The 18,650-nt window shown below is 43.2% G+C and overlaps 1 protein-coding gene across 3 annotated transcripts in view; it reads right to left on the bottom strand.

Annotated features, from left to right (window-relative positions):
* The window catches only part of BDKRB2 (bradykinin receptor B2), a 44,505-nt gene extending 27,632 nt beyond the window's left edge, over nt 1-16,873 (bottom strand). For all 3 annotated transcript variants that reach the window (XM_048854056.2, XM_048854057.2, XM_075129857.1), the window contains exon 1: nt 16,765-16,873. The gene's annotated coding sequence lies outside the window, so the exon portion shown is untranslated. The remainder of the gene's footprint in view (nt 1-16,764) is intronic.
* Nucleotides 16,874-18,650: the final 1,777 nt, after the last annotated feature.

Genomic DNA, 18,650 nt, shown 5'->3' with positions numbered 1-18,650 from the left:
CCAGAATGGCACTTCATATCTCCAAGGTGTTTTATAAATACCTAATTAATTCTCATAACCTCTCTGGAAGTAGGCAAATTTCCCTATCCCTAATTTACAGATGGGGAAACTGAGGCACACAGGCTCATTGGCCTTCCAAAGGCCAAGAGACATCGGTATCTGAGGCAGGATTAAAACTAAGGAGTGGATGGCTCCGAACACCAGGCCTGGCCCTTCTCCCTGCACCATCTCCTCCTAAGCACATACTCCACATATGGAGTTGTGTGCATGTTCTAAACACATTTGATAACAGCTCTTTGATCATTATTCCCGAAGAGGGGGAAAGGGTCAGTTCATTTCTGATTCAACTCCACCTGTGCCACTGGAGAAGGCTCCTTCTTCACCCCCCATTCAAAGGAGTTTGCATTTGCAATTCCTGCATTATTTCCTCTGGCTACATTAGAGTCACTAGTATTTTACTCATCATGACATATAAGTCACCAAAAGAGCCCTGCATGAGTCTTTATTCAGTGCTTCCCATTCCTTCCCTCCTCAATAAAAATATAAGCCTTTACTCCCTAGTTTATGGTGCCCTTACCAGTCAGCTAACTCCGTGCAGCAGTTACCTAATAGCATGAAAGTACCTAATAGCATGTCATGCTCACACTGGAGCTTCGCTGGAGGGAAAGCAAAACCCAAAGGAAAGGACAGAAAAATGAAAATCAGTGGCTGAAAGTTCTTGAGACATTCACCTTCTGAAAGCAGCTGCAACAAGTGGTATTTCTTTATTCTCCATGCCAGGGCAGAGGCGTTATATAGCAGTTGGGCTACATACACAACTCATCAATTAGCACAGTGGTGGTGCCTTCTTTTGGCTCTCCCTTCTGTCAGACTGCACATAAAATACACTGTAACTCTTAGTGCAATTTAGCTCCTCTCTGGTAGCAGCAGAAATGAAGCTCTTTTCCCTGGGTGGGAGCTTTACGGCTCTCCTGACTCGGCAGAGTGTGATGGTCTAATGGCCAAACAACTTTTGCCGGTGTCTCTTTCTCTGCACATTGAATATTTCATGGAGCGATCTGACTTTTGGATGAACTGGCTGTAAGCACTTTGCTAGTGGTACCATGTGGACACTGTGCCGGCCCCTAATAGATGAGGCTGGAATTCACTTCATCCCTTGCCTACCATCACTACAGCCAGATAGAGGCGCCATTGATGGTGGCTGCAACAATGCTGCACACTCTTACACGTCACTAATACATTTTCACACGTGACTTGTGCACAGCTCCAGTTCCTCAAGGGAAATCTGCTTGTCACTATTAGCCAAGGCAGGCTCGTGTCTAAAAGCTCTAAGGACTTGTCTACAATACAGAGTTTGGTCGATGCAGGTTATGCCGATGTACAGGCACTGCTGTAATTAAACCTCTGTTGCATATCCACACTATGCTCTTTGTGTCAGTGGAGCGCATCCACAATAGCCGCTTTTGCATTGACTGAGAGCAGCGCACTGTGAGTAGCGATGCCACTGTGCAACTGGCCGCAGGGTGCTTTGGGAGGGTTTGCAATGCCTCATGGAGGCAGGTACAGCATCACATGATGCAGCTTTGTCAATCCCATCATTCAATGGGCATCCTCATAGATTGTCAGCTGCTTTTCAACTGCCCTGGTAACCTGCAACTCAGTTATCTCTGTCAGAAAGCATGGAGCCTGCACTGCTGTTAAGTACTGTGCTGTGTGTTATGAACACAAGGCTGTAAGAGGAACCCAGCGGGGGGCTATATTAACACTGAGCCACAGTAATGTGCGTTGCTGTAGTGTGCGGAGCCTGGCATTGTTGGTTTGCACCATGCTATGAACCTTGTAATGCTTGCTGGGTGTGTGACTGAAAAGTAACACTTTTTAAAGTAGCACTTGGTAATATGACCAAACTGGCATTGCTGAACACTAACAAAAGAAGCCCGCAGAAGTGTGTGTATGTGGGGAGTGTGTGACAGGGAGTGTGTTTGTGTGTGTGTGTGTGTTGGGGAGAGTGAGTGTGTCGGCACGCTGTCTCTTTAAGTTCAGACACCAGCCGGAAGCAACCAATCCTGCAGCAGAAGCTTTTGCACATACCGTTGGTGTTTCCCTGTTCCCACACCCCAGCTCAGTAAAGAATGGTACACCGGTGGCAGGAGGGGAGCACCCCAACATCAGCCCCTGGCTCTGCACAGCACAGCACGTGTATGCTCTTTCCCCCGTACCCCACAACAGCCTGTCCTGCCTGCCTGCTGCTGTGGTCCCAGTGCTGGGGAGAGCAGGATTCCGCGTTAATGTTTTGATTCTGTTTCCCTCCGAGTTCTCCCACAGATCAAGGAGAGCCACCTCCTCCGCTGTAGTCCAGGCAGGAATGTGTTTGCTGGCATGCTCAGCTGGGCAGTAGCTATGTGAACTCTCCACGCTGAGCAGTTTCGAAGCTTCCTGGGGCTTTGAAAGGGGTGCATGTCTGTATAGCTGGTTGCAGGGCAGCGGAGTTCAAAACAGTGAGCAGAGCAGTCATGGTGGGCATTGTGGGATACCTCCCACAGGCCAGTTATGGCGATGTAATGAGCGCAGTGTGTACACTGATGCTTTGTCGATCTAACTTTCTAGCCACAAAAAGCGCTACACCTCTCGTTGAGGTGGTTTAATTTTCTCAGCAAAGCAGGCGGGTTTTGTCGGCCAGAGGAGCATTGTAGTGTGTACACCTCCACTGCTTTGATGACGAAAGCTGCCATTTGCTGACAAAACTGTGTAGTGTAGACAAGGCCTGAGTATCTAAGAATGGCTGCCCAGTGTGCCTGGAATCTCATCATCTCTTTTCTCAGGGTCACAGTCTTCATCAGTTCTCATCACACAGGCAGCTGATTTCTTTAGTCCCCACTGATCCTGGGACTGGTCAGTCCCTGGTGCAAGTTAGAGCAGTCTGATGGCTGTTATAACTTATGTTCAGCTGGCTGCAACCCCAGCCGCCGATGCCACGGTGCAGAGATAATCCAGCCAAAGCCCTTTTTTTTCCCCCACTAAGACCCATGCTGGCAGCTCTATGGAACCTGAGGATTCCACCCAGGCACAAGGAACCCTCAGGGGCATTGCAGCTAGAGTGGAGGCCAGAAACTGGCCCTCTCTATAAAATAATAATTAATAATGCATTGTACTCTTACAACACCTTCCTTCCAAGGATATGTGCCTAGGCTTACTTGGTCCTTCCTCATTGCAGGGAGCTGGACTTCTCAAGGTCCCTTCTAGCCCAACATTTCTGTGATTCTATGACAACTCAGTCACTGAGTGAGCCAGCACTTTTTAATAGTGTACAATAATAAGACAATAGTTTAAGCTAGAAAATGACGGTGAGGGTGAATGTACTATTGTCAGTTGAAACTACAATGGCAATTTCAGGCTGCCAGAACTTAATTAGCCAAGACAGAATTTGTCCTGTACAGTACACTTAATATTGCTACCTTAGGCTATGGCTACAAAAGGGAGTGACAAAAGGGTGACAAAAAGGAGTTTGACTCCCACCTTTTGGTAGCTGCACTGTATTTTTCCCCCCTTCTCCTGTATCTTTTCCAGCATTTTGGGAATAAACTGTGTTTTTGTGGTGGTGGTGTTAGCAGAAGTTGAGGATTTGTAGGTCAGCTTCCTATTGAAAGAGAAATCAGTGATGCAGACTATGGGTATATTCTGAGTACAATTTGTTTATTTTTACCCTATATATATCAGTCCTTGTACAGAGGTGGTCACCAACAGCATGTAGACTCATAGACGTTAAGGTCAGAAGGGACCACTGTAATCATCTAGTCTGACCTCCTGCACATTGCAGGCCACAGAACTAGGGATATAAATATCATTTTTAAAAGTACCCGTTTATACTATTAAAATTATGTCGGTTAACCGTTTAATTGTTAACAAGTTCACAGTCCACCCCTGGCGTTGGGGGGAGGGCCCATGGCCCACCCTGCTGTCTCTCCTCAGAGGTGGAGTACAGTGGGCTGGAGGATCATTTGCATGTGCATGGCTGGGCGCTGCATGCCTTGCTCTGATCCCACCCCTTGCTCTCCCAGTTACTAGGCACTGCCTAGTGCAGCTAGTTGGTGGATCGCTGCTAGGAAAGCAGTGGTGCCAGGGCAGATCCAAGTGTTCTGGCAGATCCAGTGGTTCCCAGGCAGACTCACCACTGCAGCCAGCTGCAAGAGAAGCAGAGATGGAGGGATTGCCAGGCTTCCCCCAGCGGTGCCCTCTCTGCCAGGCATGGGCTGATCCAGTGGTGCCCCGAGCGGCAAGAGTGCTGCAAGCTCCAGCGCCCCTCGGGTATTGCTGCAGCGTTTTCAATGTGCACATTAGATATTACAATGTCACGAAATTATTTTACCAGTCCGTTGTAAACATTAACTGCAATATATTGGGGGAATTACAGACCAATCAGCTTAACTTCTGCTCCCAGAAAGATAATGGAACAAATAATTAAGCAACCAATTTGCAAACACCCTAGAAGATAATAAGGTGATAAGTAACAGTCAGCATGGATTTTTCAAGAACAAATCATGTCAAAACAACCTGATAGCTTTCCTTGACAGGGTAACAAGCCTTGTGGATAGTGGGGAAGCAGTAGACGTGGTACATCGTGCCTTTAGTAAAGCTTTCGATACTCTCTCACATAACACTAAACTGGGAGGAGTGGTAGATACGCTGGAGGGTAGGGATAGGATACAGAGGGACCTAGACAAATTGGAGGATTGGGCCAAAAGAAATCTGATGAGGTTCAACAAGGACAAGTGCAGAGTCCTGCACTTAGGACGGAAGAATCCAATGCACCGCTACAGACTAGGGACTGAATGGCTCGGCAGCAGTTCTGCAGAAAAGGACCTAAGGGTTACAGTGGACGAGAAGCTGGATACGAGTCAACAGTGTGCCCTTGTTGCCAAGAAGGCCAATGGCATTTTGGGATGTGTAAGTAGGGGCATTGCCAGCAGATCGAGGGACGTGATCGTTCCCCTCTATTCGACATTGGTGAGGCCTCATCTGGAGTACTGTGTCCAGTTTTGGGCCCCACACTACGAGAAGGATGTGGAAAAATTGGAAAGAGTCCAGCGGAGGGCAACGAAAATGATTAGGGGACTGGAACTAACTTATGAGGAGAGGCTGAGGGAACTGGGGATGTTTAGTCTTCAGAAGAGAAGAACGAGGGGGGATTTGATAGCTGCTTTCAACTACCTGAAAGGGGGTTCCAAAGAGGATGGCTCTAGACTGTTCTCAGTGTTGGCAGATGACAGAACAAGGAGTAATGGTCTCAAGTTGCAGTGGGGGAGATTTAGGTTGGATATTAGGAAAAACTTTTTCACTAGGAGAGTGGTGAAACACTGGAATGCGTTACCTAGGGAGGTGGTGGAATCTCCTTCCCTAGAAGTTTTTAAGGTCAGGCTTGACAAAGCCCTGGCTGGGATGATTTAGTCAGGGATCGGTCCTGCTTTGAGCAGGGGGTTGGACTAGATGACCTCCTGAGGTCCCTTCCAGCCCTGATATTCTATGATTCTATGACCTTCTCATAAACAAACTAAGGAAGTGCAACCTAAATGGAGCTACTAGAAGGTGGGTGCAAAACTGGTTGGAAAACCATTCCCAGACAGTAGTTATCAGTGGTTCACAGTCATGGTGGAAAGATGAGTGGGGTCCCGCAGGGATCAGTTCTGGGTCCGGTTCTGTTCAATATTTTCATCAATGATTTAGATAATGGCATAGAGAGTATACTTATAAAGTTTGCGGACAGTAGCAAGCTGGGAGGGGTTGCAAGTGCTTTGGAGGATAGGATTAAAATTCAAAATGATCTGGACAAACTGGAGAAATAGTCTGAAGTAATAGGATGAAATTCAATAAGGACAAATGCAAAGTACTCTATTTAGGAAAGAAGAGTCAGTTGCACACATACAAAATGGGAAATGACTGCCTAGGAAGGAGTACTGCGGCAAGAGATCTGGGGGTCATAGTGGACCATAAGCTAAATATGAGTCAACAGTGTAACACTGTTGCAAAAAAAGCGAACATCATTCTGGGATGTACTAGCAGGAGTGTTGTAATCAAGACACGAGAAGTAATTCTTCTGCTCTACTCCACATTGATTAGGCCTCAACTGGAGTATTGTGTCCAGTTCTGGGCACCACATTTCAGGAAAGATGTGGACAAATTGGAGAAAGTCCAGAGAAGAGAGACAAAAATGATTAAAGGTCTAGAAAACATGACCTTTGAGGGAAGATTGAAAAAAATTGGGTTTGTTTAGCCTGGAAAAGAGAAGACTGAGAGGGGACATGATAACCGTTTTCAAGTACGTAAAAGGCTTTACAAGGAGGAGGAAGAAAAACTGTTTTTCTTAAGCTCTGTGGCTAGGACAAGAAGCTTAAATTGCAGCAAGGGAGGTTTAGGTTGGACATTAGGAAAAAACTTCCTAACTGTCAGGGTGGTTAAGCACTGGAATAAATTGCCTAGGGAGGTTGTGGAATCTCCATCACTGGAGATTTTTAAGAGCAGGTGAGACAAACACTTGTCAGGCATGGTCTAGATCAGTGTTTCCCAACTTGGGATGCCGCTTGTTCAGGGAAAGTCCCTGGCGGGCTGGGCCGGTTTGTTTACCTGCCGCATCCACAGGTTCGGCTGATCGTGGCTCCCAGTGGCCGCGGTTCGCTGCTCCAGGCCAATGGGAGCTGTGGAAGCGGCGCGGGCTGAGGGACGCACTGGCTACCGCTTCCAGCAGGTCCCATTGGCCTGGAGCAGCGAACCGCGGGCACTGGGAGCCGCGATTGGCCGAACCTGCGGATGCGGTAGGTAAACAAACTGGCCTGGCCCACCAGGGGCTTTCCCTGCACAAGTGGCGGAACAAGTTTGGGAAACACTGGTCTAGATCATACTTAGTCCTGCCATGAGTGCAGGGGAGTGGACTAGATGACCTCTCGAGGTCCCTTCTGTCCCTGTTGTCTTGATATTACAGGGCATCCCATGCCTCTCATCTTTATAAAGCCTTTCTGGGAGTGTACCCTTCTTAGAGACAGACCCTGGGCCTCATTCTGCTGAAGACTCCACTCCTGTGACTCCACTACTCTGAGACTGGGTCTCTGGCTTCAGCATCTCTGGTTCTCAGTATGGCTCCTTCAGTGGGTCCAGATGAGTTGGGACTCCAGTTCAAGACTTCCCCTCTTAGGAGCTCTGCAACTGAGAGCTGTTTGCAGTGACACAGGACAGCCTCTTCAAAACAAGATGTTCTTTATCAGTCCACAGGACAATAGTATTCAGGAACACTGAGTTAAAATGGTAAAGAAAAGCGTAAATGTACAACTCTCCTGTAATCCGTCAGCATCGTCTTGGATGATTAGGAGGGTCCCTCCTAGATTCCTGCCTGCAGCCAGCCTCCCTGGCCCTGCCCAACAGTTATTGGATGGGATTACATTCTTCTGTTCTGTGAGCAAGTCTTTTAACAGGTCAGTTCTTTCTCTGTAGTTGCATTCATGACTTTTTTCACTTGTACTCTCCTCCCTTCCCTCCTCCTTGGGTTTAGGCAGGGCAGGAGCTGTGTTTATACAGGTAATCACCCACCATATTCTAAAAAGTTCTCTTGCCCAGCAGCCATTAAAAGTTAATGGTCCAGTCATGGGTCTCCATGGTATCTGTAAGGTAGTTGTAGTCACATGTTGACAGTTCTTGAGTGTTCATTCACACAAACCCAGACATGCCAAAATGACACACACTCAGTGAGAAATTTCTGGAAAGAAGTCTGCTTCTTGAGACCAAGCAGATAACACTACAAAAGTGAATGAGCAAACTGAATGACACACAATTTTCATAATAAAGAAATTTCCCACATTCTCCACAGTGGCAAAATATCCTATTTGAAAACTTTCTTTTAGCAAGAAACACAGACATGCTGCAGAATGTCCGGATGGAGTTTTTTGAATGTAGAAAAAGTAGAAAGTAGAAAAAGAGAGAATATGAGCTCTGGGACACAGGACAGGGTAAACCAGGCTGAGAAACAAGCAAGTAGAGGGGAGAATGCTGGGCTTGGGAAGGGAGAGAGAGATTTTTAATGTTCAGAGACGGGTTTATGACACAGTATGGAACAGGATCCAGATCTGAATTATGAACATCCCAAAATTTGGATCTGGGGTTTTGGTTTGGCCCAGTATAAAACACAACTTTGGTCCTTAGCTACATTTAGAGTTCAAACACCCTGAAAGTTCAGCAATGTCTAGATCTGGTATTTAAAATCAAGCCTATTTTAATTTATTTTCCCCTGTACATGATGAGAACTCATTCATTCCATCCTAAAAACATGTTTAAAACTTCAATTTAATTAATGTACAATGGAATCTATATATACAGTGAGCTTAGCAGCAGATAAGCTCCTTGTTATGTGCCGCAGAATGAAACCCCCTCATATTTAACAGCATTGCAATGAGCATAGTGAAACTGTGGGTTGAATGACTGTATAGTAGGAGAAAATGACTTATTGGGTGGGGAGTCTCACTACATTTCACTAAAAAGCGAATATTTCTAAAGCACTGAATGAAACATCTAACCAAGTATTTTTAGCCAAACATCATACACCTCTCCTCCCTCTAGCTCAGGGAAGCAGGTCCATTGCTGAGCCAAAGGGCTGGGATTTCTTGGTTGTAAGGTATTCAATTTACAGAAAAACAGGCACAATTATGTGTGGGAAATTTTCACTCTTTTCTTCAGATGAATGATGTAAATGGAAGCTTTGTCCAACATGCCTCTACAAGCTCCTTTTGTTACCATATCTATATTTCAGTGTACAGCATCCTAAACATGCATGAACAGCTTTGATGCCTGACTCACTCTGACTTTGCATTAAACTATGATGGTATAAAACCAGGCCTTTCCACTCTGAAAATGAACTGGCAACTCACAATTTAAAAAGAAAAGAAAAACACCATTTGGAAAGTTTTTCAGCTTTAAAACATTGCCTTAGCTCTTGTGAAATCCTAGCCTGGTTTCTTTCACACTTAAAAGCCTAAGAAACCCCTTTCCCTTACGGTATTTATCACAGATCTCTGCAAACAATCCCAGACCAGTAGGGTGCTTGTTTATCTGTCAGTGTCTCTATTTGCCAGTTGGACATTTTATTATTGTCTAGAAGAAGGAAAATAGAAGATTAAAAGATCCATGTCCAAACATGGGAAAGGAAATAAATTAACAAACCAGATTTGATCCTAATAAAAGAAGACATCAGAATTGTCTGATGAAAATAATTCCTGATTTCTTTTTACCAAGGAGGATGGTTTCTTGGAGGCCAGGAAATAAACAGTACAGCTGCCTGCAGCACCCCATTGCATTGCGTTAACTCAAGAGATGGCTACAGGGCAGGGCTCCATGCTGATGCAGCTGATGCATGGCAGTATAATTTACCTTCCTATTAAGATGCCACATAATTCTCTGCTTATGCAGCATATATCCACATGGAGGCCATTTACCTCAGTTTGTCCACTTGCCACTTCACCTTCCTTTCCCAGGCCTGTGTCATTTGCTGTCTTGTTCCCCCAGAAAAAGGATTTTGGTGTGTTTCCATGCTGTCCTTACTAGGACAGAATGGGACGTAGCAAGAAACAGACCCTTGAGGACAGTAACAAGGAGGAGAGCAGCCTGTGCAAAGGACCGTCCATCTGCAGGGTTTGAATGTAGAACCTTCATCACTGAAAGCATGAGTTTAGAAATATGGAATACGTTTTTAATGGTGAGAATAATTAACCATTGGAACAATTTACCAAGAGTAGTGGTGGATGCTGCATCACTGACAATTTTTAAATCAAGGTGGGATGTTTTTCTATAAGGTCTGTTCTAGGAATTATTTTGGAGAAGTTCTATGGCCTGTGTTATACAGGAGGTCAAATTAGATGATCACAATTGTCCCTTCTGGCCTTTGAACCTATGAATCTAACTCTACAGCCCAGGGATTCATAGATTTTAAGGCCATTAAAGTACCATTAGATCATCTAGTCGGATCTTCTTGCATAACAGAAGCCATAGAACCGTACCTAGTAATTCCTGCATCTAGTCCAAGAACTAATAGTTGGATTAAAGCATGTCTCTTTGTATTGTCTTCCCCATCTCACAGTACTGTTTAGCTGTGGTAACAATTAGTGATGGGCCAGCTACATGGATTTCTGATCCTTCCTGGCCAGGCAAGGAATACAGTAAGAAGAGCTGTCAAGGTACCTTCCCGACTCTGAACTCTAGGGTACAGATGTGGGGACCTGCATGAAAGACCCCCTAAGCTTATTCTTACCAGCTTAGGCTAAAAACTTCCCCAAGGTACAAGCTTTGCCTTGTCCTTGAACGGTATGCTGCCACCACCAAGCGTTTTAAACAAAGAACAGGGAAAGAGACCACTTGGAGACGTCTTCCCCCACAATATCCCCCCAAGCCCTACACCCCTTTCCTGGGGAAGGCTTGATAATAATCCTCACCAGTTGGTACAGGTGAACACAGACCCAAACCCTTGGATCTTAAGAACAATGAAAAATCAAGAAGAAGAATTTTAATTAAAGAAAAGGTAAAAGAATCACCTCTGTAAAATCAGGATGGTAAATACCTTACAGGATAATCAGATTCAAAACATAGAGAATCCCTCTAGGCAACACCTTAAGTTACAAAAAGACTCAAAAACAGGAATACACATTCCCTCCAGCACAGCTTATTTTACAAGCCATTAAACAAAAGAAAATCTAACGTACTTTACAGAAGTTGTAAGGCTTGCATTCCTGATCTGTTCCCGGCAAAAGCATCACACAGACAGACCAACCCTTTGTTCCCCCACTCCAGATTTGAAAGAATCTTGTCCCCTCATTGGCCATTTTGGGTCAGGTGCCAGCGGGGTTACCTTAGCTTCTTAACCCTTTACAGGTAAAAGGATTTTGCCTCTGGCCAGGAGGGATTTTATAGCACTGTATACAGAAATGTGGTTACCTTTTCCTTTATATTTATGACAAGAGCCTATGTCACCATATCGCTTGTGCTGAAACATCTTCTGTACAAGTTTTGCTGGCTTAGCTGAGTCCTCGTTTCTGGGAATGCTGTCCCCAGATAGCAGGAGAATGGAGTTATAACATAAACTGGCAACCATCCATTTCTAGTAAACAGATTCCTGGGACCAAATCTCCAGCTTGTAAATGTCATAACTCAACTAAAGTTGATGGAATTATGCCCATTTATACTAGATGATGATCTGGCCCCGGTGGTAATTGCATCAGTTGGGAATCTTTCTATCTTTACACTTTGATGGTATTTGGATTAGGCCCTAAGTGGACATTTTGAAGGCATCGCCATTTCTTTTTTTTCATAGGGTAAGGTTTATCATTAGCCATTAGCATTAGCGGAGAAAAGTGAGCCGGGATGAGGTGGAGTATTATTACTTCTCAGCATGCCTGTTTTTCCAGGATCAGATCATACCCTGGAGGGAAGTTTCTTCCCTTTGCCTTTATACAATGTAATTTCCCACTCCCAGCATAGTATGCTCTCCCTGAGAAGGACCAAGAAAGTGTTTTCTGATGGGAAATCACATTGAATAAAGGCAAAAGGAATGGGATTCCAGAGGGACCGACCGAGGTAAGCAGGAAGATGGGACCATCGCTCTTCCTCCTTATAGGACTCTTCACTCTGCCAGTGCAGAAAAAGGGCCCAGAAAAAAACGCTGCTCCCTCAGCTACCCAGGTGCAAGTCCCATTAAAGTCAAAAGAAGCTGGGCTGCTTGCCGTGACACTTTCTCTTCTCCTGAGGCTACCTGTAACCTCGGAGGTACCTCTCAGAAGAAACCCTTGACTGCATGTTGACAGTCCCACTATCTGAAATTAACCAGGGCCTCATTCTGTCCTCAGTTGCAGCCATGTGACACTATTGAGATTAATTGGTTTGCATAAGTGTGAAAGCTGAACATTGTGCAGAGTAGGCAGCATCAGAGGGTCCATACGCCTGAACAATCAGATCAAGGGTATTTTAAAGAAAAACAACCCCCTAGAACTCAGTTGAGGAGTCAGAATATTGAAAGGATATAAAATGTACACAGTGCTGAAAGCAAGCTAAACTCGTCACTATGAGGAAATTACTCGGTACGTAAGGAAAATCATTCTCAACATATATTTGTCTTAAACCCTCAAAACCTGTGTTAGCACAACAGTAAGGCTATGTGATGCAACAGGGGTCCTTGTGCAGGGACTCAAGGAGAGAGGATTCAATCTGGGCCCAAAACATTCCACTCAGATTTGGGATCTGGCAACTTTGCAGCTAAATCTTGTACCTCAACATTTTGTAATTTGCCCATTCCGTTATCAGCCTGATATCTAAAATGTCCCCCTCTTAGCAGGTAACTTTGCACTCCCTGGCTGTCTGGATTTACCTGTTATCTTTCATCATATGCTTAGATTGTAGTCTTCTATTTCGGCCCGGTCTACATCTAAAAGTCAGGTTGATTTAGCCACGTCAGTCCGGTGTGTGAAAAAAACCACCTACTCCTGACTGACATAGCTATGCCGACCTAGCCCCCAATGTAGACACAGCTGTGTCGATGGAAAAAATGCTTGTGTTAATCAATCTACCATCATGAGGGAAGGTAGTTTTCCTACAGTGGGGGGTAAAAACCCTTCCATCAGCATGGGCTGCATCCACACAACAGGGTTATGCCAGCATAGCTATGGTGATGTGGCTATAGTGTCTGCCTAATGTAGACATACCCTTAAACTGTAAGCTCTTAGCCATTGTTCTGTATTTGTACAGCACCTAATGCAATAGGATCTGAGTCCATGACTAGCACTCCTAGGAGCTACTCCAATACACACAAATAAGAAGGATACTACGGTGCTGTGATGACATTTCACTGCTTGCCAGTGTATGTGTTGTAACATCTAGAAACCATGGGGCTGCACACACAGCAGAATAATGCTCCCTTAAATTCCCTTTCTTTATCTTTGCCCCTAGAATGTGAATGGGACGTACATACACATGGGTGGGATATATATATGCAGATGTGTGACGCTGAGTTCAGGGAGCCATGAAGTGCTGAGATCTAAATCTGGTTCTCCCGCTAATTTGTTGTGTGACAATGGACAAGCCATTTAATCTCTCTGGGCCAAGATCATAAGTGGGCAGTTCTGGTCTCCCATGTTTAAGAAGGATGAATTCAAACTGGAACAGGTACACAGAAGGGCTACTAGGATGATCTGAGGAATGGAAAACCTGTCTTATGAAAGGAGACTCAAAGAGCTTGGCCTGTTTAGCCTAACCAAAAGAACGCTGAGGGGAGATACGATTGCTCTCTATAAATATATCAGAGGGATAAATACCAGGGAGGGAGAGGAATTATTTAAGCTCAGTACCAATGTGGACACAGGAACAAATGGATATAAACTGGCCATCAGGAAGTTTAGACTTGAAATTAGACGAAGGTTTCTAACCATCAGAGGAGTGAAATTCTGGAATAGCCTTCCAAGGGGAGCAGTGGACGCAAAAGACATATCTGGCTTAAAGACAAAGCTTGATAAGTTTATGGAGGGGATGGTATAATGGGATAGCCTAATTTTGGCAATTAATTGATCTTTGAGTATTAGCAGTGAATATGCCCAATGGCCTGTGATGGGATGTTAGATGGGGTGGGATCTGAGTTACTACAGAGAATTTTTTCCTGGGTATCTGGCTGGTGAGTCTTGCCCACATGCTCAGGGTTCTGCAGATTGCCATATTTGGGGTCGGGAAGGAATTTTCCTCCAGGGCAGATTGGCAGAGGCCTGGGGGGTTTTTGCCTTCCTCTGCAGCGCAGGGCACGGGTCACTTTCTGGAGGATTCTCTGCACCTTGAAGTCTTTAAACCACGAGTTGAGGACTTCAATAGCTCAGACATAGGTCAGGAGTTTGTTATAGGAGTGGGTGAGCGAGATTCTGTGGCCTGCGTTGTGCAGGAGGTTAGACTAGATGATCATTATGGTCCCTTCTGACCTTAAAGTCTATGAGTGGGTGCAACTCCTATTTACTGCTGTGGGAGTTGCATATGTTAAATATGGGCTGAATTTGGTTCTCAGGTTCCACCTGTGGGGAGAAATCATACTTTTTAAACTATCTCCTCACACAGGGCTTGTTCTATTTGTAAAAGTGCTTAAAGGTGGAGCTATCTTTTTAGTCATGCTGCGGCTCCAGCCTACCCTTTTTAAAGTGCTATTTACATGCATAGTTGCATAGCAGTTGCAGTCAGGTAGTTAGACACATAGGTTCCTCTTGTGCCTGCAATTCAACATCGGGAACAAATATTGCAAATGCAATAGGGAGGCAGATCAGCCCTTTGAAAACCTAGCTCTGTGTATCTGTCTAGGGAGAGATTTTTCAAAGACACACAGGGCAGTCAAGGTGAGATTTTCAAAAGCACTGACTGAAGTATAGGGCTGGTCAAACTTCTTTTTTTATTGAAAACTGAATTTTTGACAAAATGAAAATTTTTACTTAAAACATTTGTTTTCCTTGAATTGTCAATTTATTCTTCTTATTATGTTATTTTTGATTATTTTATGTGGGGCAAATAACCTCCCTCCCCCCCCCTTTTTTTTTTTTTTAGTTTTCAGCAGCTTTTTGGACTAATTTTTTTCATTTTTGACTTTTGGTTGCTGAAAATTGAAAATTTGTAGAGTATTTGTATTTTTGACAAGATTCAAAATTTTGCCACTGAAAATGTGTACCAAAATGAATTTAAAAAACAAATCTTTGTTTTCCGACCAGCTCAGCATAGGAACACAAGACCCATTGATTTAGGATTTGTGCCCCTAAATCACTTAGATGCTTTCGAAAATCTCTCCTTCATTTTCAATCCCTTTAACTGTCATTTGTGCCTTTGAAGATTCTCCCCTTACAATCTATCTCATAATGTTTTATTTTAAGACTAGATCGGTGGAAACGGACACAAACTCTTTACAGGCACTATACTGATACCTTACAAAACTCCTGTTGCTTTTTGCCTGAGGAAGGACTTCAGATATATAGTGCTGAGAGTTTCTTAAAGTTATGGCCCACATTACTGGTGAGCTCCTCCAATCAAGAAGCCGCACTGGTGATGTCTGGATTGTGGAGTGTTCAGGTAGCGCTGACTAAACTCAAATCCTGTTTTAGCATGCATTGGGCTCATTGTAAAACCCCTGGACATTTTTCTGGGGGCTGCCTCTTCTTCTTCAGTTGTTCTAAAGTCCTGTCCAGGAATTTGGCCACATCTATTCCTGGATCTTTCTCTTCCCTTCTGTATAGTCTGTATAGTTCTAAACTTTACAATATTGAAGACAAGTAAACCTGGGACAATTCTCAGTTAGGAAGAAACTCTCATTTAAACATCTTTCTCTCTTTCATCTGCAAATTTCCACAGAGAGAAGACAACAATAACAATAACAACAGAAATCATATTATTGATATGACTGGCTATCCCAATACTTTCAAAAAGGCATGCTGGAATATGAGACTTTGGGGTATTATGGAGTGTAAACAGAAATTTTTCTAACATATTCTGTATTTTAGCCTTAAAATATATCATTGTTAAAAATAATAATATCCAACAATGTAGTAAAAAGAAATTCAAACTTGGGGATCCTAGTGACAAACTATTTGAATTCCCCTGTCCTGGTGTTCTGCTGTTGTATAACTATTGTTATAATGCTGCAACTTCTCTAAAAGTCACCGAGTGCAGCACCAGGAGTGACTTAAAATGTCCAGCATATATTGTGACATTGTTACCTGCTCTTTCTGCCATATCTTCCTAGAAATAACTCCAACTCTAAGCTTCTTTTATTATCATCAGCTTACAAGTCACATTTTTTTTTGACAAATTAAACTTTTCCTTTAATATAATATAAAGCAAGGTGTAATTTTTAATAAGAAGCTTGATAATGTTTAAAAGTAAACTTGAACTCTGTCAACTTTGGTGTACATTGAACATTTTAGATTTTCATATTTATCTTCTGTTATTTATTAAGCACAGATAATAAAGCTCAGGAATGCAAGATACACATAAAAAGACAGTCCCTGCCCCACAAAGCTCACAATCCAAATAACAAGCACAGAAGACAAGACACCCGTAAAGGACACAAAAGAGAGAGTTCACTCAGTATGTTTTCTCTACAGTTTGTTTGGCAATCTCTCACTGAAAACAAACTAGGAAGTTTGTGGTCTGAATTATTTTGCACTTTTGTGAGACACAGTAAGTAACCTTTGGTTACAACTAATGCTTTGCCCTCTGACATGTAGTGTAGTCACTTGGCAACTGAAATTCCACTGGGTCAGTTTTCAGAGTAGCAGCCGTGTTAGTCTGTAGCCGCAAAAAGAAAAGGAGTACTTGTGGCACCTTAGCGACTAACAAATTTATTTGAGCATAAGCATCCGATGAAGTGAGCTGTAGCTCACGAAAGCTTATGCTCGAATAAATTTGTTAGTCTCTAACGTGCCACAAGCCCTCCTATTCTTTTCACTGGGTCAGTGACACGTTAGCTGCTGTTAAGGGGTGACATTCTGGGCTGCAAATCCCATTAATCATCAAAACTACAAAAGATAGAGTCTAACAGTAAAACAAAATTTGAAGCAATAATCATAATTAATAATAACCCTCCCTTGAAGCATAATCTGGTTTGTAACTGAAACATAAACAGAGGGAAAAAAATCAAGGAATTTGTCTGAGGAAGAAAAGAAAAATTGTGGTGAATTTGAATAATTGAGGGCTTTTCATATTTGCTTAAAGAGAAGCAGGAACACGTACCTTCACACCAAATACACCTCAGAGGAGGCAAACGCTGGTAAAGAGAGAGATTTCTCAGTGGATAGGCAGGCTCTGGCTGCTGTATGAACGAATCCAACTTCTGGTTTTCTGCTCAACTCTAGACAGAATAAGCTCATCCCACTGTTCATGACATCAGACTCCTGGATTATTTCCCCCCCCCCCCCCCACACACACAATCTCCTCCAAGAACAAAGTTTGGCAGCTGTTTTCAATATGAGGTCACTGATATTTAACTAAACCTTGTGAATAATACACATCAAGCTAAAATCTCAGCCTGATATGGAAGAAAAATTCCTCTCCCTTCCTGCCTCCATCAGTTTAGGCTTGATCCTGTGTGGTGCAGAGTGCTTTCTTAATCCTGTTGTTTTCGCTGGGAATTGAAGGTGCTCAGCTATAGAGCTGGTCAGGAATTTTTCTGGCAAAATGTTTTTTTCACTGGAAAATGCTGATCCATCAAACTTGAAACTTTTTGCGGGAAAGGATCAGGTTCGACAAATTTTTCTACTAATTTTTTTTTTGAAAATTCCAGTTTTCTGCTTCAAAATGACTTTTGGTTTTGCAATTTAAGCAAATTATATTTTAAAAAATCAAATCTGAAAATGTAATGTTTTGATTGACCCAAACCAATTTTATTTTTTAGTTTGCAAAATTTTTGAGATTTTGACTTTTTATACTGATTTGGGACAGAAACTTTTCTCAAAATCTTAAAAATGTTCCTGGGAAAGGCAAATCATTTTCCACCCAGCTGTACTGATTGCCTTACAGGGTTGGGACCTCTGTGAAATTCTTTAAATCAGAACAGATTAAATACCCGCTGTGTCACTGCCAATGTTTTTTCTCAGAGGGATAAATCTATTATTTGTGTTTTCACAGACTTCATAAGACTCAGAGAGATTTACTCTCCCTCAGGAGAACTGTTGGTGACTTTCCCTTGTTGAAATATGTTTGCTGTTATGGTTTTCCCTTTCATGAAGGGTGGAATTCTTCGTAGAGAACTTGTATGTGCTCTGTGCATCACTTAAGTGGGATTTTTTTTAATTATGGAGGAAGAATTTGGTGTATGTAATTGAAAGGTGTTGCCATTCTGTTTTCTGCATCCTGTAGCTTTAAATGAAGAGGTGCTCCCTTGTCTTTCTGCAGTGGTGGATGCCACTTTTTGTTTCAGTTCAGATGTGCAATATTACAAGGTGAACATCTATGTCTGTCTTTCATGGAGACATTATGTTCGTTCTTTCTTGGTTTTATGTTTTCTCTAGTCCAAACCAAAAGTCATCTAGACCAGTGCTTCTCAAGCTATCTGATGTGGGGGACCAGCAATTTTTTTCCCCAATGTGTGCACAGGCTGGCACCGGTCCGTGGACCACCACTTTGAGTAGCAGTGATCTAGACAGTAAAACCCAGGCTCTGTTCTCTGGGCGTAATCCACCCCAGTGCAGCGGGTTAGCACAAGGTTGTATGGAACACTTAAATCCCACTTAAGTGATGCACAGAGCACATACAAGTTCTTTACAAAGAATTCCACCCTTAATGAAAAGGAAAAAACCCCTTTCAATTACATACAACAAATTCTTCCTCCATAATTCAAAAAAAAATCAAGCAGACATTTTTGTTACTAGCTTAGTCTTATGAGAGGTCTGTCTTTATGTTGTGATCAAAAGCACCTGCCGGAAAAGGCATTTAGCACCTGTTCTTTTTCCAGTTCTCTATCTACGTCCTTCAATTCACTCTCTAAAGTAACATTATCATTTAAAACTTCTCAGGCCAATAAGAAGGACAATCATTTCCTTTCCAGTCCACTGTTAGCAGCTTGTTTCAGTACCTTTCCCTTTCTGAAACCCTTGTAATAGCTTGCTCAGTATATTTCT

Source organism: Caretta caretta, chromosome 6 (assembly GCF_965140235.1).
Source record: "Caretta caretta isolate rCarCar2 chromosome 6, rCarCar1.hap1, whole genome shotgun sequence".
Lineage (NCBI taxonomy): Eukaryota > Metazoa > Chordata > Testudines > Cheloniidae > Caretta > Caretta caretta.
Note: the sequence above shows the minus strand (reverse complement) of the source record. Positions and strands in the feature narration are given on the sequence as shown.